Here is a 16,658-nt window from a genome sequence, read left to right as displayed (position 1 = left end):
TTCTCAGTGACATTCAGCCATCCAGGTATCCCGCCTGCAGTAGACGGAATGTGGCAATGGAACGCTGGCTGCGCGTGTCATAATAGGCTCTGAGCCTTTATATACCTGCGCACAGCAGCAGCCACCTTCAGTCTGCTGCTGGACAGCCAGCAGCAGCAGCAGGAGAGGTAATTAATCAGCAACCCTCCTGCTAAGGGTAGACAGCTGCTCGTTCCACCCCCCCACGCCTTAATTGGTTCTCCTCCCTTCCAACGGTGTTGAGGCGGGTGGGAACAGCCGGGGGTTGAGGGTACTGTGCTAAAAGAGGTGGAGTTATGCAGATCTAAAACGCGTGGATTGCAGCAGCAGCAAGCCGAAAAGTGCAGGCATGTGAGGGATCTAGAGGTTGACAGCATGTCTTCTTAACGGGAGTCCAGGTGGCCATCTCCACAAATGGACTTTTCAGAATCCTTGGGTGGCACCGTAGTCGGAAACCAATTCTGGTTATCGCTTCTCGGCCTTTTGGCTAAGATCAAGTGTAGTATCTGTTCTTATCAGTTTAATATCTGATACGTCCCCTATCTGGGGACCATATATTAAATGGATTTTTAGAACAGGGAGATGGAAAAAGAGCTTGCTCTGTCCACTCCACGCATTGACCTGGTATTGCAGTATCTCCAGGACCGGTGCACCCCTTCTTTAATGCAGTTTCTAAAATCAGAAAGAATTGAATTCAATGCTTTTTGTTCATTTTGCTTGTTTGTCGGATTTTGGGATGGACTCTTTGGCTTTGCTTTTCTTCTCCTCATTGGATTTTTCATGTTAAAAGTTGCAGAAGCCAGATGACAAGCTCATTTTGGTTCAACTTCAGCAACTGTGCATTGCATTGCCATGTAATGTAATGTAATGCAATGCTATCTATCTAGCTCTCCCTCTATACTTCCTTTTGGATAAACAGACATATTAGGCAAGCATTTTGGAGCTTTCACCTAAATAACTACAGGTGGTGAGATAAGCTGCACAATATAATTGACCTTTCAGTATATTGTTGCACACACACCATCTATTTAGCAAATGCCCTTGTTATCAACAGCAGCCTTTTAAACTCACCTGAGCTAACAGGTATGTGAGCTGGTTACTCTGCTGCGCTTAAAATTTCTTTTTTGGTTTGCTACAATGCCTTTTCTGAAACGTTGTCTCCCTCTGCTGGAACACTGACTTCTTTCATTTAATGCCTGCAGACTATAAAAGAGAAACCAACCCAAAAAGTTTGGTTGATTAGTCTGTGGCATTCTTTTAAACTGTTGCTTATGGCGGTCTCTGTGAGCTTCTCAGTGACATTCAGCCATCCAGGTATCCCGCCTGCAGTAGACGGAATGTGGCAATGGAACGCTGGCTGCGCGTGTCATAATAGGCTCTGAGCCTTTATATACCTGCGCACAGCAGCAGCCACCTTCAGTCTGCTGCTGGACAGCCAGCAGCAGCAGCAGCAGGAGAGGTAATTAATCAGCAACCCTCCTGCTAAGGGTAGACAGCTGCTCGTTCCACCCCCCCCCCCGCCTTAATTGGTTCTCCTCCCTTCCAACGGTGTTGAGGCGGGTGGGAACAGCCGGGGGTTGAGGGTACTGTGCTAAAAGAGGTGGAGTTATGCAGATCTAAAACGCGTGGATTGCAGCAGCAGCAAGCCGAAAAGTGCAGGCATGTGAGGGATCTAGAGGTTGACAGCATGTCTTCTTAACGGGAGTCCAGGTGGCCATCTCCACAAATGGACTTTTCAGAATCCTTGGGTGGCACCGTAGTCGGAAACCAATTCTGGTTATCGCTTCTCGGCCTTTTGGCTAAGATCAAGTGTAGTATCTGTTCTTATCAGTTTAATATCTGATACGTCCCCTATCTGGGGACCATATATTAAATGGATTTTTAGAACAGGGAGATGGAAAAAGAGCTTGCTCTGTCCACTCCACGCATTGACCTGGTATTGCAGTATCTCCAGGACCGGTGCACCCCTTCTTTAATGCAGTTTCTAAAATCAGAAAGAATTGAATTCAATGCTTTTTGTTCATTTTGCTTGTTTGTCGGATTTTGGGATGGACTCTTTGGCTTTGCTTTTCTTCTCCTCATTGGATTTTTCATGTTAAAAGTTGCAGAAGCCAGATGACAAGCTCATTTTGGTTCAACTTCAGCAACTGTGCATTGCATTGCCATGTAATGTAATGTAATGCAATGCTATCTATCTAGCTCTCCCTCTATACTTCCTTTTGGATAAACAGACATATTAGGCAAGCATTTTGGAGCTTTCACCTAAATAACTACAGGTGGTGAGATAAGCTGCACAATATAATTGACCTTTCAGTATATTGTTGCACACACACCATCTATTTAGCAAATGCCCTTGTTATCAACAGCAGCCTTTTAAACTCACCTGAGCTAACAGGTATGTGAGCTGGTTACTCTGCTGCGCTTAAAATTTCTTTTTTGGTTTGCTACAATGCCTTTTCTGAAACGTTGTCTCCCTCTGCTGGAACACTGACTTCTTTCATTTAATGCCTGCAGACTATAAAAGAGAAACCAACCCAAAAAGTTTGGTTGATTAGTCTGTGGCATTCTTTTAAACTGTTGCTTATGGCGGTCTCTGTGAGCTTCTCAGTGACATTCAGCCATCCAGGTATCCCGCCTGCAGTAGACGGAATGTGGCAATGGAACGCTGGCTGCGCGTGTCATAATAGGCTCTGAGCCTTTATATACCTGCGCACAGCAGCAGCCACCTTCAGTCTGCTGCTGGACAGCCAGCAGCAGCAGCAGCAGGAGAGGTAATTAATCAGCAACCCTCCTGCTAAGGGTAGACAGCTGCTCGTTCCACCCCCCCCCCGCCTTAATTGGTTCTCCTCCCTTCCAACGGTGTTGAGGCGGGTGGGAACAGCCGGGGGTTGAGGGTACTGTGCTAAAAGAGGTGGAGTTATGCAGATCTAAAACGCGTGGATTGCAGCAGCAGCAAGCCGAAAAGTGCAGGCATGTGAGGGATCTAGAGGTTGACAGCATGTCTTCTTAACGGGAGTCCAGGTGGCCATCTCCACAAATGGACTTTTCAGAATCCTTGGGTGGCACCGTAGTCGGAAACCAATTCTGGTTATCGCTTCTCGGCCTTTTGGCTAAGATCAAGTGTAGTATCTGTTCTTATCAGTTTAATATCTGATACGTCCCCTATCTGGGGACCATATATTAAATGGATTTTTAGAACAGGGAGATGGAAAAAGAGCTTGCTCTGTCCACTCCACGCATTGACCTGGTATTGCAGTATCTCCAGGACCGGTGCACCCCTTCTTTAATGCAGTTTCTAAAATCAGAAAGAATTGAATTCAATGCTTTTTGTTCATTTTGCTTGTTTGTCGGATTTTGGGATGGACTCTTTGGCTTTGCTTTTCTTCTCCTCATTGGATTTTTCATGTTAAAAGTTGCAGAAGCCAGATGACAAGCTCATTTTGGTTCAACTTCAGCAACTGTGCATTGCATTGCCATGTAATGTAATGTAATGCAATGCTATCTATCTAGCTCTCCCTCTATACTTCCTTTTGGATAAACAGACATATTAGGCAAGCATTTTGGAGCTTTCACCTAAATAACTACAGGTGGTGAGATAAGCTGCACAATATAATTGACCTTTCAGTATATTGTTGCACACACCATCTATTTAGCAAATGCCCTTGTTATCAACAGCAGCCTTTTAAACTCACCTGAGCTAACAGGTATGTGAGCTGGTTACTCTGCTGCGCTTAAAATTTCTTTTTTGGTTTGCTACAATGCCTTTTCTGAAACGTTGTCTCCCTCTGCTGGAACACTGACTTCTTTCATTTAATGCCTGCAGACTATAAAAGAGAAACCAACCCAAAAAGTTTGGTTGATTAGTCTGTGGCATTCTTTTAAACTGTTGCTTATGGCGGTCTCTGTGAGCTTCTCAGTGACATTCAGCCATCCAGGTATCCCGCCTGCAGTAGACGGAATGTGGCAATGGAACGCTGGCTGCGCGTGTCATAATAGGCTCTGAGCCTTTATATACCTGCGCACAGCAGCAGCCACCTTCAGTCTGCTGCTGGACAGCCAGCAGCAGCAGCAGGAGAGGTAATTAATCAGCAACCCTCCTGCTAAGGGTAGACAGCTGCTCGTTCCACCCCCCCCCGCCTTAATTGGTTCTCCTCCCTTCCAACGGTGTTGAGGCGGGTGGGAACAGCCGGGGGTTGAGGGTACTGTGCTAAAAGAGGTGGAGTTATGCAGATCTAAAACGCGTGGATTGCAGCAGCAGCAAGCCGAAAAGTGCAGGCATGTGAGGGATCTAGAGGTTGACAGCATGTCTTCTTAACGGGAGTCCAGGTGGCCATCTCCACAAATGGACTTTTCAGAATCCTTGGGTGGCACCGTAGTCGGAAACCAATTCTGGTTATCGCTTCTCGGCCTTTTGGCTAAGATCAAGTGTAGTATCTGTTCTTATCAGTTTAATATCTGATACGTCCCCTATCTGGGGACCATATATTAAATGGATTTTTAGAACAGGGAGATGGAAAAAGAGCTTGCTCTGTCCACTCCACGCATTGACCTGGTATTGCAGTATCTCCAGGACCGGTGCACCCCTTCTTTAATGCAGTTTCTAAAATCAGAAAGAATTGAATTCAATGCTTTTTGTTCATTTTGCTTGTTTGTCGGATTTTGGGATGGACTCTTTGGCTTTGCTTTTCTTCTCCTCATTGGATTTTTCATGTTAAAAGTTGCAGAAGCCAGATGACAAGCTCATTTTGGTTCAACTTCAGCAACTGTGCATTGCATTGCCATGTAATGTAATGTAATGCAATGCTATCTATCTAGCTCTCCCTCTATACTTCCTTTTGGATAAACAGACATATTAGGCAAGCATTTTGGAGCTTTCACCTAAATAACTACAGGTGGTGAGATAAGCTGCACAATATAATTGACCTTTCAGTATATTGTTGCACACACACCATCTATTTAGCAAATGCCCTTGTTATCAACAGCAGCCTTTTAAACTCACCTGAGCTAACAGGTATGTGAGCTGGTTACTCTGCTGCGCTTAAAATTTCTTTTTTGGTTTGCTACAATGCCTTTTCTGAAACGTTGTCTCCCTCTGCTGGAACACTGACTTCTTTCATTTAATGCCTGCAGACTATAAAAGAGAAACCAACCCAAAAAGTTTGGTTGATTAGTCTGTGGCATTCTTTTAAACTGTTGCTTATGGCGGTCTCTGTGAGCTTCTCAGTGACATTCAGCCATCCAGGTATCCCGCCTGCAGTAGACGGAATGTGGCAATGGAACGCTGGCTGCGCGTGTCATAATAGGCTCTGAGCCTTTATATACCTGCGCACAGCAGCAGCCACCTTCAGTCTGCTGCTGGACAGCCAGCAGCAGCAGCAGCAGGAGAGGTAATTAATCAGCAACCCTCCTGCTAAGGGTAGACAGCTGCTCGTTCCACCCCCCCCCCGCCTTAATTGGTTCTCCTCCCTTCCAACGGTGATGAGGCGGGTGGGAACAGCCGGGGGTTGAGGGTACTGTGCTAAAAGAGGTGGAGTTATGCAGATCTAAAACGCATGGATTGCAGCAGCAGCAAGCCGAAAAGTGCAGGCATGTGAGGGATCTAGAGGTTGACAGCATGTCTTCTTAACGGGAGTCCAGGTGGCCATCTCCACAAATGGACTTTTCAGAATCCTTGGGTGGCACCGTAGTCGGAAACCAATTCTGGTTATCGCTTCTCGGCCTTTTGGCTAAGATCAAGTGTAGTATCTGTTCTTATCAGTTTAATATCTGATACGTCCCCTATCTGGGGACCATATATTAAATGGATTTTTAGAACAGGGAGATGGAAAAAGAGCTTGCTCTGTCCACTCCACGCATTGACCTGGTATTGCAGTATCTCCAGGACCGGTGCACCCCTTCTTTAATGCAGTTTCTAAAATCAGAAAGAATTGAATTCAATGCTTTTTGTTCATTTTGCTTGTTTGTCGGATTTTGGGATGGACTCTTTGGCTTTGCTTTTCTTCTCCTCATTGGATTTTTCATGTTAAAAGTTGCAGAAGCCAGATGACAAGCTCATTTTGGTTCAACTTCAGCAACTGTGCATTGCATTGCCATGTAATGTAATGTAATGCAATGCTATCTATCTAGCTCTCCCTCTATACTTCCTTTTGGATAAACAGACATATTAGGCAAGCATTTTGGAGCTTTCACCTAAATAACTACAGGTGGTGAGATAAGCTGCACAATATAATTGACCTTTCAGTATATTGTTGCACACACACCATCTATTTAGCAAATGCCCTTGTTATCAACAGCAGCCTTTTAAACTCACCTGAGCTAACAGGTATGTGAGCTGGTTACTCTGCTGCGCTTAAAATTTCTTTTTTGGTTTGCTACAATGCCTTTTCTGAAACGTTGTCTCCCTCTGCTGGAACACTGACTTCTTTCATTTAATGCCTGCAGACTATAAAAGAGAAACCAACCCAAAAAGTTTGGTTGATTAGTCTGTGGCATTCTTTTAAACTGTTGCTTATGGCGGTCTCTGTGAGCTTCTCAGTGACATTCAGCCATCCAGGTATCCCGCCTGCAGTAGACGGAATGTGGCAATGGAACGCTGGCTGCGCGTGTCATAATAGGCTCTGAGCCTTTATATACCTGCGCACAGCAGCAGCCACCTTCAGTCTGCTGCTGGACAGCCAGCAGCAGCAGCAGCAGGAGAGGTAATTAATCAGCAACCCTCCTGCTAAGGGTAGACAGCTGCTCGTTCCACCCCCCCCCCCCCCGCCTTAATTGGTTCTCCTCCCTTCCAACGGTGTTGAGGCGGGTGGGAACAGCCGGGGGTTGAGGGTACTGTGCTAAAAGAGGTGGAGTTATGCAGATCTAAAACGCGTGGATTGCAGCAGCAGCAAGCCAAAAAGTGCAGGCATGTGAGGGATCTAGAGGTTGACAGCATGTCTTCTTAACGGGAGTCCAGGTGGCCATCTCCACAAATGGACTTTTCAGAATCCTTGGGTGGCACCGTAGTCGGAAACCAATTCTGGTTATCGCTTCTCGGCCTTTTGGCTAAGATCAAGTGTAGTATCTGTTCTTATCAGTTTAATATCTGATACGTCCCCTATCTGGGGACCATATATTAAATGGATTTTTAGAACAGGGAGATGGAAAAAGAGCTTGCTCTGTCCACTCCACGCATTGACCTGGTATTGCAGTATCTCCAGGACCGGTGCACCCCTTCTTTAATGCAGTTTCTAAAATCAGAAAGAATTGAATTCAATGCTTTTTGTTCATTTTGCTTGTTTGTCGGATTTTGGGATGGACTCTTTGGCTTTGCTTTTCTTCTCCTCATTGGATTTTTCATGTTAAAAGTTGCAGAAGCCAGATGACAAGCTCATTTTGGTTCAACTTCAGCAACTGTGCATTGCATTGCCATGTAATGTAATGTAATGCAATGCTATCTATCTAGCTCTCCCTCTATACTTCCTTTTGGATAAACAGACATATTAGGCAAGCATTTTGGAGCTTTCACCTAAATAACTACAGGTGGTGAGATAAGCTGCACAATATAATTGACCTTTCAGTATATTGTTGCACACACACCATCTATTTAGCAAATGCCCTTGTTATCAACAGCAGCCTTTTAAACTCACCTGAGCTAACAGGTATGTGAGCTGGTTACTCTGCTGCGCTTAAAATTTCTTTTTTGGTTTGCTACAATGCCTTTTCTGAAACGTTGTCTCCCTCTGCTGGAACACTGACTTCTTTCATTTAATGCCTGCAGACTATAAAAGAGAAACCAACCCAAAAAGTTTGGTTGATTAGTCTGTGGCATTCTTTTAAACTGTTGCTTATGGCGGTCTCTGTGAGCTTCTCAGTGACATTCAGCCATCCAGGTATCCCGCCTGCAGTAGACGGAATGTGGCAATGGAACGCTGGCTGCGCGTGTCATAATAGGCTCTGAGCCTTTATATACCTGCGCACAGCAGCAGCCACCTTCAGTCTGCTGCTGGACAGCCAGCAGCAGCAGCAGCAGGAGAGGTAATTAATCAGCAACCCTCCTGCTAAGGGTAGACAGCTGCTCGTTCCACCCCCCCCCCCCGCCTTAATTGGTTCTCCTCCCTTCCAACGGTGTTGAGGCTGGTGGGAACAGCCGGGGGTTGAGGGTACTGTGCTAAAAGAGGTGGAGTTATGCAGATCTAAAACGCGTGAATTGCAGCAGCAGCAAGCCGTAAAGTGCAGGCATGTGAGGGATCTAGAGGTTGACAGCATGTCTTCTTAACGGGAGTCCAGGTGGCCATCTCCACAAATGGACTTTTCAGAATCCTTGGGTGGCACCGTAGTCGGAAACCAATTCTGGTTATCGCTTCTCGGCCTTTTGGCTAAGATCAAGTGTAGTATCTGTTCTTATCAGTTTAATATCTGATACGTCCCCTATCTGGGGACCATATATTAAATGGATTTTTAGAACAGGGAGATGGAAAAAGAGCTTGCTCTGTCCACTCCACGCATTGACCTGGTATTGCAGTATCTCCAGGACCGGTGCACCCCTTCTTTAATGCAGTTTCTAAAATCAGAAAGAATTGAATTCAATGCTTTTTGTTCATTTTGCTTGTTTGTCGGATTTTGGGATGGACTCTTTGGCTTTGCTTTTCTTCTCCTCATTGGATTTTTCATGTTAAAAGTTGCAGAAGCCAGATGACAAGCTCATTTTGGTTCAACTTCAGCAACTGTGCATTGCATTGCCATGTAATGTAATGTAATGCAATGCTATCTATCTAGCTCTCCCTCTATACTTCCTTTTGGATAAACAGACATATTAGGCAAGCATTTTGGAGCTTTCACCTAAATAACTACAGGTGGTGAGATAAGCTGCACAATATAATTGACCTTTCAGTATATTGTTGCACACACACCATCTATTTAGCAAATGCCCTTGTTATCAACAGCAGCCTTTTAAACTCACCTGAGCTAACAGGTATGTGAGCTGGTTACTCTGCTGCGCTTAAAATTTCTTTTTTGGTTTGCTACAATGCCTTTTCTGAAACGTTGTCTCCCTCTGCTGGAACACTGACTTCTTTCATTTAATGCCTGCAGACTATAAAAGAGAAACCAACCCAAAAAGTTTGGTTGATTAGTCTGTGGCATTCTTTTAAACTGTTGCTTATGGCGGTCTCTGTGAGCTTCTCAGTGACATTCAGCCATCCAGGTATCCCGCCTGCAGTAGACGGAATGTGGCAATGGAACGCTGGCTGCGCGTGTCATAATAGGCTCTGAGCCTTTATATACCTGCGCACAGCAGCAGCCACCTTCAGTCTGCTGCTGGACAGCCAGCAGCAGCAGCAGCAGGAGAGGTAATTAATCAGCAACCCTCCTGCTAAGGGTAGACAGCTGCTCGTTCCACCCCCCCCCCGCCTTAATTGGTTCTCCTCCCTTCCAACGGTGTTGAGGCGGGTGGGAACAGCCGGGGGTTGAGGGTACTGTGCTAAAAGAGGTGGAGTTATGCAGATCTAAAACGCGTGGATTGCAGCAGCAGCAAGCCGAAAAGTGCAGGCATGTGAGGGATCTAGAGGTTGACAGCATGTCTTCTTAACGGGAGTCCAGGTGGCCATCTCCACAAATGGACTTTTCAGAATCCTTGGGTGGCACCGTAGTCGGAAACCAATTCTGGTTATCGCATCTCGGCCTTTTGGCTAAGATCAAGTGTAGTATCTGTTCTTATCAGTTTAATATCTGATACGTCCCCTATCTGGGGACCATATATTAAATGGATTTTTAGAACAGGGAGATGGAAAAAGAGCTTGCTCTGTCCACTCCACGCATTGACCTGGTATTGCAGTATCTCCAGGACCGGTGCACCCCTTCTTTAATGCAGTTTCTAAAATCAGAAAGAATTGAATTCAATGCTTTTTGTTCATTTTGCTTGTTTGTCGGATTTTGGGATGGACTCTTTGGCTTTGCTTTTCTTCTCCTCATTGGATTTTTCATGTTAAAAGTTGCAGAAGCCAGATGACAAGCTCATTTTGGTTCAACTTCAGCAACTGTGCATTGCATTGCCATGTAATGTAATGTAATGCAATGCTATCTATCTAGCTCTCCCTCTATACTTCCTTTTGGATAAACAGACATATTAGGCAAGCATTTTGGAGCTTTCACCTAAATAACTACAGGTGGTGAGATAAGCTGCACAATATAATTGACCTTTCAGTATATTGTTGCACACACACCATCTATTTAGCAAATGCCCTTGTTATCAACAGCAGCCTTTTAAACTCACCTGAGCTAACAGGTATGTGAGCTGGTTACTCTGCTGCGCTTAAAATTTCTTTTTTGGTTTGCTACAATGCCTTTTCTGAAACGTTGTCTCCCTCTGCTGGAACACTGACTTCTTTCATTTAATGCCTGCAGACTATAAAAGAGAAACCAACCCAAAAAGTTTGGTTGATTAGTCTGTGGCATTCTTTTAAACTGTTGCTTATGGCGGTCTCTGTGAGCTTCTCAGTGACATTCAGCCATCCAGGTATCCCGCCTGCAGTAGACGGAATGTGGCAATGGAACGCTGGCTGCGCGTGTCATAATAGGCTCTGAGCCTTTATATACCTGCGCACAGCAGCAGCCACCTTCAGTCTGCTGCTGGACAGCCAGCAGCAGCAGCAGCAGGAGAGGTAATTAATCAGCAACCCTCCTGCTAAGGGTAGACAGCTGCTCGTTCCACCCCCCCCCCGCCTTAATTGGTTCTCCTCCCTTCCAACGGTGTTGAGGCGGGTGGGAACAGCCGGGGGTTGAGGGTACTGTGCTAAAAGAGGTGGAGTTATGCAGATCTAAAACGCGTGGATTGCAGCAGCAGCAAGCCGAAAAGTGCAGGCATGTGAGGGATCTAGAGGTTGACAGCATGTCTTCTTAACGGGAGTCCAGGTGGCCATCTCCACAAATGGACTTTTCAGAATCCTTGGGTGGCACCGTAGTCGGAAACCAATTCTGGTTATCGCTTCTCGGCCTTTTGGCTAAGATCAAGTGTAGTATCTGTTCTTATCAGTTTAATATCTGATACGTCCCCTATCTGGGGACCATATATTAAATGGATTTTTAGAACAGGGAGATGGAAAAAGAGCTTGCTCTGTCCACTCCACGCATTGACCTGGTATTGCAGTATCTCCAGGACCGGTGCACCCCTTCTTTAATGCAGTTTCTAAAATCAGAAAGAATTGAATTCAATGCTTTTTGTTCATTTTGCTTGTTTGTCGGATTTTGGGATGGACTCTTTGGCTTTGCTTTTCTTCTCCTCATTGGATTTTTCATGTTAAAAGTTGCAGAAGCCAGATGACAAGCTCATTTTGGTTCAACTTCAGCAACTGTGCATTGCATTGCCATGTAATGTAATGTAATGCAATGCTATCTATCTAGCTCTCCCTCTATACTTCCTTTTGGATAAACAGACATATTAGGCAAGCATTTTGGAGCTTTCACCTAAATAACTACAGGTGGTGAGATAAGCTGCACAATATAATTGACCTTTCAGTATATTGTTGCACACACACCATCTATTTAGCAAATGCCCTTGTTATCAACAGCAGCCTTTTAAACTCACCTGAGCTAACAGGTATGTGAGCTGGTTACTCTGCTGCGCTTAAAATTTCTTTTTTGGTTTGCTACAATGCCTTTTCTGAAACGTTGTCTCCCTCTGCTGGAACACTGACTTCTTTCATTTAATGCCTGCAGACTATAAAAGAGAAACCAACCCAAAAAGTTTGGTTGATTAGTCTGTGGCATTCTTTTAAACTGTTGCTTATGGCGGTCTCTGTGAGCTTCTCAGTGACATTCAGCCATCCAGGTATCCCGCCTGCAGTAGACGGAATGTGGCAATGGAACGCTGGCTGCGCGTGTCATAATAGGCTCTGAGCCTTTATATACCTGCGCACAGCAGCAGCCACCTTCAGTCTGCTGCTGGACAGCCAGCAGCAGCAGCAGCAGGAGAGGTAATTAATCAGCAACCCTCCTGCTAAGGGTAGACAGCTGCTCGTTCCACCCCCCCCCCCGCCTTAATTGGTTCTCCTCCCTTCCAACGGTGTTGAGGCGGGTGGGAACAGCCGGGGGTTGAGGGTACTGTGCTAAAAGAGGTGGAGTTATGCAGATCTAAAACGCGTGGATTGCAGCAGCAGCAAGCCGAAAAGTGCAGGCATGTGAGGGATCTAGAGGTTGACAGCATGTCTTCTTAACGGGAGTCCAGGTGGCCATCTCCACAAATGGACTTTTCAGAATCCTTGGGTGGCACCGTAGTCGGAAACCAATTCTGGTTATCGCTTCTCGGCCTTTTGGCTAAGATCAAGTGTAGTATCTGTTCTTATCAGTTTAATATCTGATACGTCCCCTATCTGGGGACCATATATTAAATGGATTTTTAGAACAGGGAGATGGAAAAAGAGCTTGCTCTGTCCACTCCACGCATTGACCTGGTATTGTAGTATCTCCAGGACCGGTGCACCCCTTCTTTAATGCAGTTTCTAAAATCAGAAAGAATTGAATTCAATGCTTTTTGTTCATTTTGCTTGTTTGTCGGATTTTGGGATGGACTCTTTGGCTTTGCTTTTCTTCTCCTCATTGGATTTTTCATGTTAAAAGTTGCAGAAGCCAGATGACAAGCTCATTTTGGTTCAACTTCAGCAACTGTGCATTGCATTGCCATGTAATGTAATGTAATGCAATGCTATCTATCTAGCTCTCCCTCTATACTTCCTTTTGGATAAACAGACATATTAGGCAAGCATTTTGGAGCTTTCACCTAAATAACTACAGGTGGTGAGCTAAGCTGCACAATATAATTGACCTTTCAGTATATTGTTGCACACACACCATCTATTTAGCAAATGCCCTTGTTATCAACAGCAGCCTTTTAAACTCACCTGAGCTAACAGGTATGTGAGCTGGTTACTCTGCTGCGCTTAAAATTTCTTTTTTGGTTTGCTACAATGCCTTTTCTGAAACGTTGTCTCCCTCTGCTGGAACACTGACTTCTTTCATTTAATGCCTGCAGACTATAAAAGAGAAACCAACCCAAAAAGTTTGGTTGATTAGTCTGTGGCATTCTTTTAAACTGTTGCTTATGGCGGTCTCTGTGAGCTTCTCAGTGACATTCAGCCATCCAGGTATCCCGCCTGCAGTAGACGGAATGTGGCAATGGAACGCTGGCTGCGCGTGTCATAATAGGCTCTGAGCCTTTATATACCTGCGCACAGCAGCAGCCACCTTCAGTCTGCTGCTGGACAGCCAGCAGCAGCAGCAGCAGGAGAGGTAATTAATCAGCAACCCTCCTGCTAAGGGTAGACAGCTGCTCGTTCCACCCCCCCCCCGCCTTAATTGGTTCTCCTCCCTTCCAACGGTGTTGAGGCGGGTGAGAACAACCGGGGGTTGAGGGTACTGTGCTAAAAGAGGTGGAGTTATGCAGATCTAAAACGCGTGGATTGCAGCAGCAGCAAAGCCGAAAAGTGCAGGCATGTGAGGGATCTAGAGGTTGACAGCATGTCTTCTTAACGGGAGTCCAGGTGGCCATCTCCACAAATGGACTTTTCAGAATCCTTGGGTGGCACCGTAGTCGGAAACCAATTCTGGTTATCGCTTCTCGGCCTTTTGGCTAAGATCAAGTGTAGTATCTGTTCTTATCAGTTTATTATCTGATACGTCCCCTATCTGGGGACTATATATTAAATGAATTTTTAGAACAGTGAGATGGAAAAAGAGCTTGCTCTGTCCACTCCACGCATTGACCTGGTATTGCAGTATCTCCAGGACCGGTGCACCCCTTCTTTAATGCAGTTTCTAAAATCAGAAAGAATTGAATTCAATGCTTTTTGTTCATTTTGCTTGTTTGTCGGATTTTGGGATGGACTCTTTGGCTTTGCTTTTCTTCTCCTCATTGGATTTTTCATGTTAAAAGTTGCAGAAGCCAGATGACAAGCTCATTTTGGTTCAACTTCAGCAACTGTGCATTGCATTGCCATGTAATGTAATGTAATGCAATGCTATCTATCTAGCTCTCCCTCTATACTTCCTTTTGGATAAACAGACATATTAGGCAAGCATTTTGGAGCTTTCACCTAAATAACTACAGGTGGTGAGATAAGCTGCACAATATAATTGACCTTTCAGTATATTGTTGCACACACACCATCTATTTAGCAAATGCCCTTGTTATCAACAGCAGCCTTTTAAACTCACCTGAGCTAACAGGTATGTGAGCTGGTTACTCTGCTGCGCTTAAAATTTCTTTTTTGGTTTGCTACAATGCCTTTTCTGAAACGTTGTCTCCCTCTGCTGGAACACTGACTTCTTTCATTTAATGCCTGCAGACTATAAAAGAGAAACCAACCCAAAAAGTTTGGTTGATTAGTCTGTGGCATTCTTTTAAACTGTTGCTTATGGCGGTCTCTGTGAGCTTCTCAGTGACATTCAGCCATCCAGGTATCCCGCCTGCAGTAGACGGAATGTGGCAATGGAACGCTGGCTGCGCGTGTCATAATAGGCTCTGAGCCTTTATATACCTGCGCACAGCAGCAGCCACCTTCAGTCTGCTGCTGGACAGCCAGCAGCAGCAGCAGCAGGAGAGGTAATTAATCAGCAACCCTCCTGCTAAGGGTAGACAGCTGCTCGTTCCACCCCCCCCCGCCTTAATTGGTTCTCCTCCCTTCCAACGGTGTTGAGGCGGGTGGGAACAGCCGGGGGTTGAGGGTACTGTGCTAAAAGAGGTGGAGTTATGCAGATCTAAAACGCGTGGATTGCAGCAGCAGCAAGCCAAAAAGTGCAGGCATGTGAGGGATCTAGAGGTTGACAGCATGTCTTCTTAACGGGAGTCCAGGTGGCCATCTCCACAAATGGACTTTTCAGAATCCTTGGGTGGCACCGTAGTCGGAAACCAATTCTGGTTATCGCTTCTCGGCCTTTTGGCTAAGATCAAGTGCAGTATCTGTTCTTATCAGTTTAATATCTGATACGTCCCCTATCTGGGGACCATATATTAAATGGATTTTTAGAACAGGGAGATGGAAAAAGAGCTTGCTCTGTCCACTCCACGCATTGACCTGGTATTGCAGTATCTCCAGGACCGGTGCACCCCTTCTTTAATGCAGTTTCTAAAATCAGAAAGAATTGAATTCAATGCTTTTTGTTCATTTTGCTTGTTTGTCGGATTTTGGGATGGACTCTTTGGCTTTGCTTTTCTTCTCCTCATTGGATTTTTCATGTTAAAAGTTGCAGAAGCCAGATGACAAGCTCATTTTGGTTCAACTTCAGCAACTGTGCATTGCATTGCCATGTAATGTAATGTAATGCAATGCTATCTATCTAGCTCTCCCTCTATACTTCCTTTTGGATAAACAGACATATTAGGCAAGCATTTTGGAGCTTTCACCTAAATAACTACAGGTGGTGAGATAAGCTGCACAATATAATTGACCTTTCAGTATATTGTTGCACACACACCATCTATTTAGCAAATGCCCTTGTTATCAACAGCAGCCTTTTAAACTCACCTGAGCTAACAGGTATGTGAGCTGGTTACTCTGCTGCGCTTAAAATTTCTTTTTTGGTTTGCTACAATGCCTTTTCTGAAACGTTGTCTCCCTCTGCTGGAACACTGACTTCTTTCATTTAATGCCTGCAGACTATAAAAGAGAAACCAACCCAAAAAGTTTGGTTGATTAGTCTGTGGCATTCTTTTAAACTGTTGCTTATGGCGGTCTCTGTGAGCTTCTCAGTGACATTCAGCCATCCAGGTATCCCGCCTGCAGTAGACGGAATGTGGCAATGGAACGCTGGCTGCGCGTGTCATAATAGGCTCTGAGCCTTTATATACCTGCGCACAGCAGCAGCCACCTTCAGTCTGCTGCTGGACAGCCAGCAGCAGCAGCAGCAGGAGAGGTAATTAATCAGCAACCCTCCTGCTAAGGGTAGACAGCTGCTCGTTCCACCCCCCCCCCCCGCCTTAATTGGTTCTCCTCCCTTCCAACGGTGTTGAGGCGGGTGGGAACAGCCGGGGGTTGAGGGTACTGTGCTAAAAGAGGTGGAGTTATGCAGATCTAAAACGCGTGGATTGCAGCAGCAGCAAGCCAAAAAGTGCAGGCATGTGAGGGATCTAGAGGTTGACAGCATGTCTTCTTAACGGGAGTCCAGGTGGCCATCTCCACAAATGGACTTTTCAGAATCCTTGGGTGGCACCGTAGTCGGAAACCAATTCTGGTTATCGCTTCTCGGCCTTTTGGCTAAGATCAAGTGTAGTATCTGTTCTTATCAGTTTAATATCTGATACGTCCCCTATCTGGGGACCATATATTAAATGGATTTTTAGAACAGGGAGATGGAAAAAGAGCTTGCTCTGTCCACTACACGCATTGACCTGGTATTGCAGTATCTCCAGGACCGGTGCACCCCTTCTTTAATGCAGTTTCTAAAATCAGAAAGAATTGAATTCAATGCTTTTTGTTCATTTTGCTTGTTTGTCGGATTTTGGGATGGACTCTTTGGCTTTGCTTTTCTTCTCCTCATTGGATTTTTCATGTTAAAAGTTGCAGAAGCCAGATGACAAGCTCATTTTGGTTCAACTTCAGCAACTGTGCATTGCATTGCCATGTAATGTAATGTAATGCAATGCTATCTATCTAGCTCTCCCTCTATACTTC

General features: G+C 45.2%; 13 non-coding genes across 13 annotated transcripts; all 13 read left to right on the top strand.

The window, feature by feature from the left end:
* The first annotated feature begins 485 nt into the window (after window positions 1-485).
* Window positions 486-676, top strand: LOC141190037 (U2 spliceosomal RNA). The gene has a single exon (XR_012264075.1). It is a non-coding gene; the product is annotated as a U2 spliceosomal RNA (small nuclear RNA).
* A 1,121-nt stretch (window positions 677-1,797) lies between these two features.
* Window positions 1,798-1,988, top strand: LOC141190036 (U2 spliceosomal RNA). Its single transcript, XR_012264074.1, has one exon. It is a non-coding gene; the product is annotated as a U2 spliceosomal RNA (small nuclear RNA).
* Window positions 1,989-3,108: 1,120 nt separating this feature from the next.
* LOC141190035 (U2 spliceosomal RNA) lies at window positions 3,109-3,299 on the top strand. Its single transcript, XR_012264073.1, has one exon. It is a non-coding gene; the product is annotated as a U2 spliceosomal RNA (small nuclear RNA).
* Window positions 3,300-4,413: 1,114 nt separating this feature from the next.
* Window positions 4,414-4,604, top strand: LOC141190034 (U2 spliceosomal RNA). The gene has a single exon (XR_012264071.1). It is a non-coding gene; the product is annotated as a U2 spliceosomal RNA (small nuclear RNA).
* A 1,120-nt stretch (window positions 4,605-5,724) lies between these two features.
* On the top strand, window positions 5,725-5,915 carry LOC141190033 (U2 spliceosomal RNA). The gene has a single exon (XR_012264070.1). It is a non-coding gene; the product is annotated as a U2 spliceosomal RNA (small nuclear RNA).
* A 1,124-nt stretch (window positions 5,916-7,039) lies between these two features.
* Window positions 7,040-7,230, top strand: LOC141190032 (U2 spliceosomal RNA). Its single transcript, XR_012264069.1, has one exon. It is a non-coding gene; the product is annotated as a U2 spliceosomal RNA (small nuclear RNA).
* A 1,122-nt stretch (window positions 7,231-8,352) lies between these two features.
* Window positions 8,353-8,543, top strand: LOC141190031 (U2 spliceosomal RNA). Its single transcript, XR_012264068.1, has one exon. It is a non-coding gene; the product is annotated as a U2 spliceosomal RNA (small nuclear RNA).
* Window positions 8,544-9,663: 1,120 nt separating this feature from the next.
* Window positions 9,664-9,854, top strand: LOC141184515 (U2 spliceosomal RNA). Its single transcript, XR_012259263.1, has one exon. It is a non-coding gene; the product is annotated as a U2 spliceosomal RNA (small nuclear RNA).
* Window positions 9,855-10,974: 1,120 nt separating this feature from the next.
* LOC141190029 (U2 spliceosomal RNA) lies at window positions 10,975-11,165 on the top strand. Its single transcript, XR_012264066.1, has one exon. It is a non-coding gene; the product is annotated as a U2 spliceosomal RNA (small nuclear RNA).
* Window positions 11,166-12,286: 1,121 nt separating this feature from the next.
* Window positions 12,287-12,477, top strand: LOC141184531 (U2 spliceosomal RNA). The gene has a single exon (XR_012259277.1). It is a non-coding gene; the product is annotated as a U2 spliceosomal RNA (small nuclear RNA).
* Window positions 12,478-13,598: 1,121 nt separating this feature from the next.
* Window positions 13,599-13,789, top strand: LOC141185548 (U2 spliceosomal RNA). Its single transcript, XR_012260201.1, has one exon. It is a non-coding gene; the product is annotated as a U2 spliceosomal RNA (small nuclear RNA).
* Window positions 13,790-14,908: 1,119 nt separating this feature from the next.
* LOC141184856 (U2 spliceosomal RNA) lies at window positions 14,909-15,099 on the top strand. The gene has a single exon (XR_012259572.1). It is a non-coding gene; the product is annotated as a U2 spliceosomal RNA (small nuclear RNA).
* Window positions 15,100-16,221: 1,122 nt separating this feature from the next.
* Window positions 16,222-16,412, top strand: LOC141184971 (U2 spliceosomal RNA). Its single transcript, XR_012259676.1, has one exon. It is a non-coding gene; the product is annotated as a U2 spliceosomal RNA (small nuclear RNA).
* Window positions 16,413-16,658: the final 246 nt, after the last annotated feature.

The sequence above is a fragment of the Phyllobates terribilis genome, unplaced genomic scaffold (genome assembly GCF_046119375.1).
Source record: "Phyllobates terribilis strain yellow unplaced genomic scaffold, ASM4611937v1 Scaffold_40__1_contigs__length_11209783, whole genome shotgun sequence".
Classification (NCBI taxonomy): domain Eukaryota; kingdom Metazoa; phylum Chordata; class Amphibia; order Anura; family Dendrobatidae; genus Phyllobates; species Phyllobates terribilis.
This window is presented reverse-complemented; position numbering and strand designations above follow the sequence as displayed.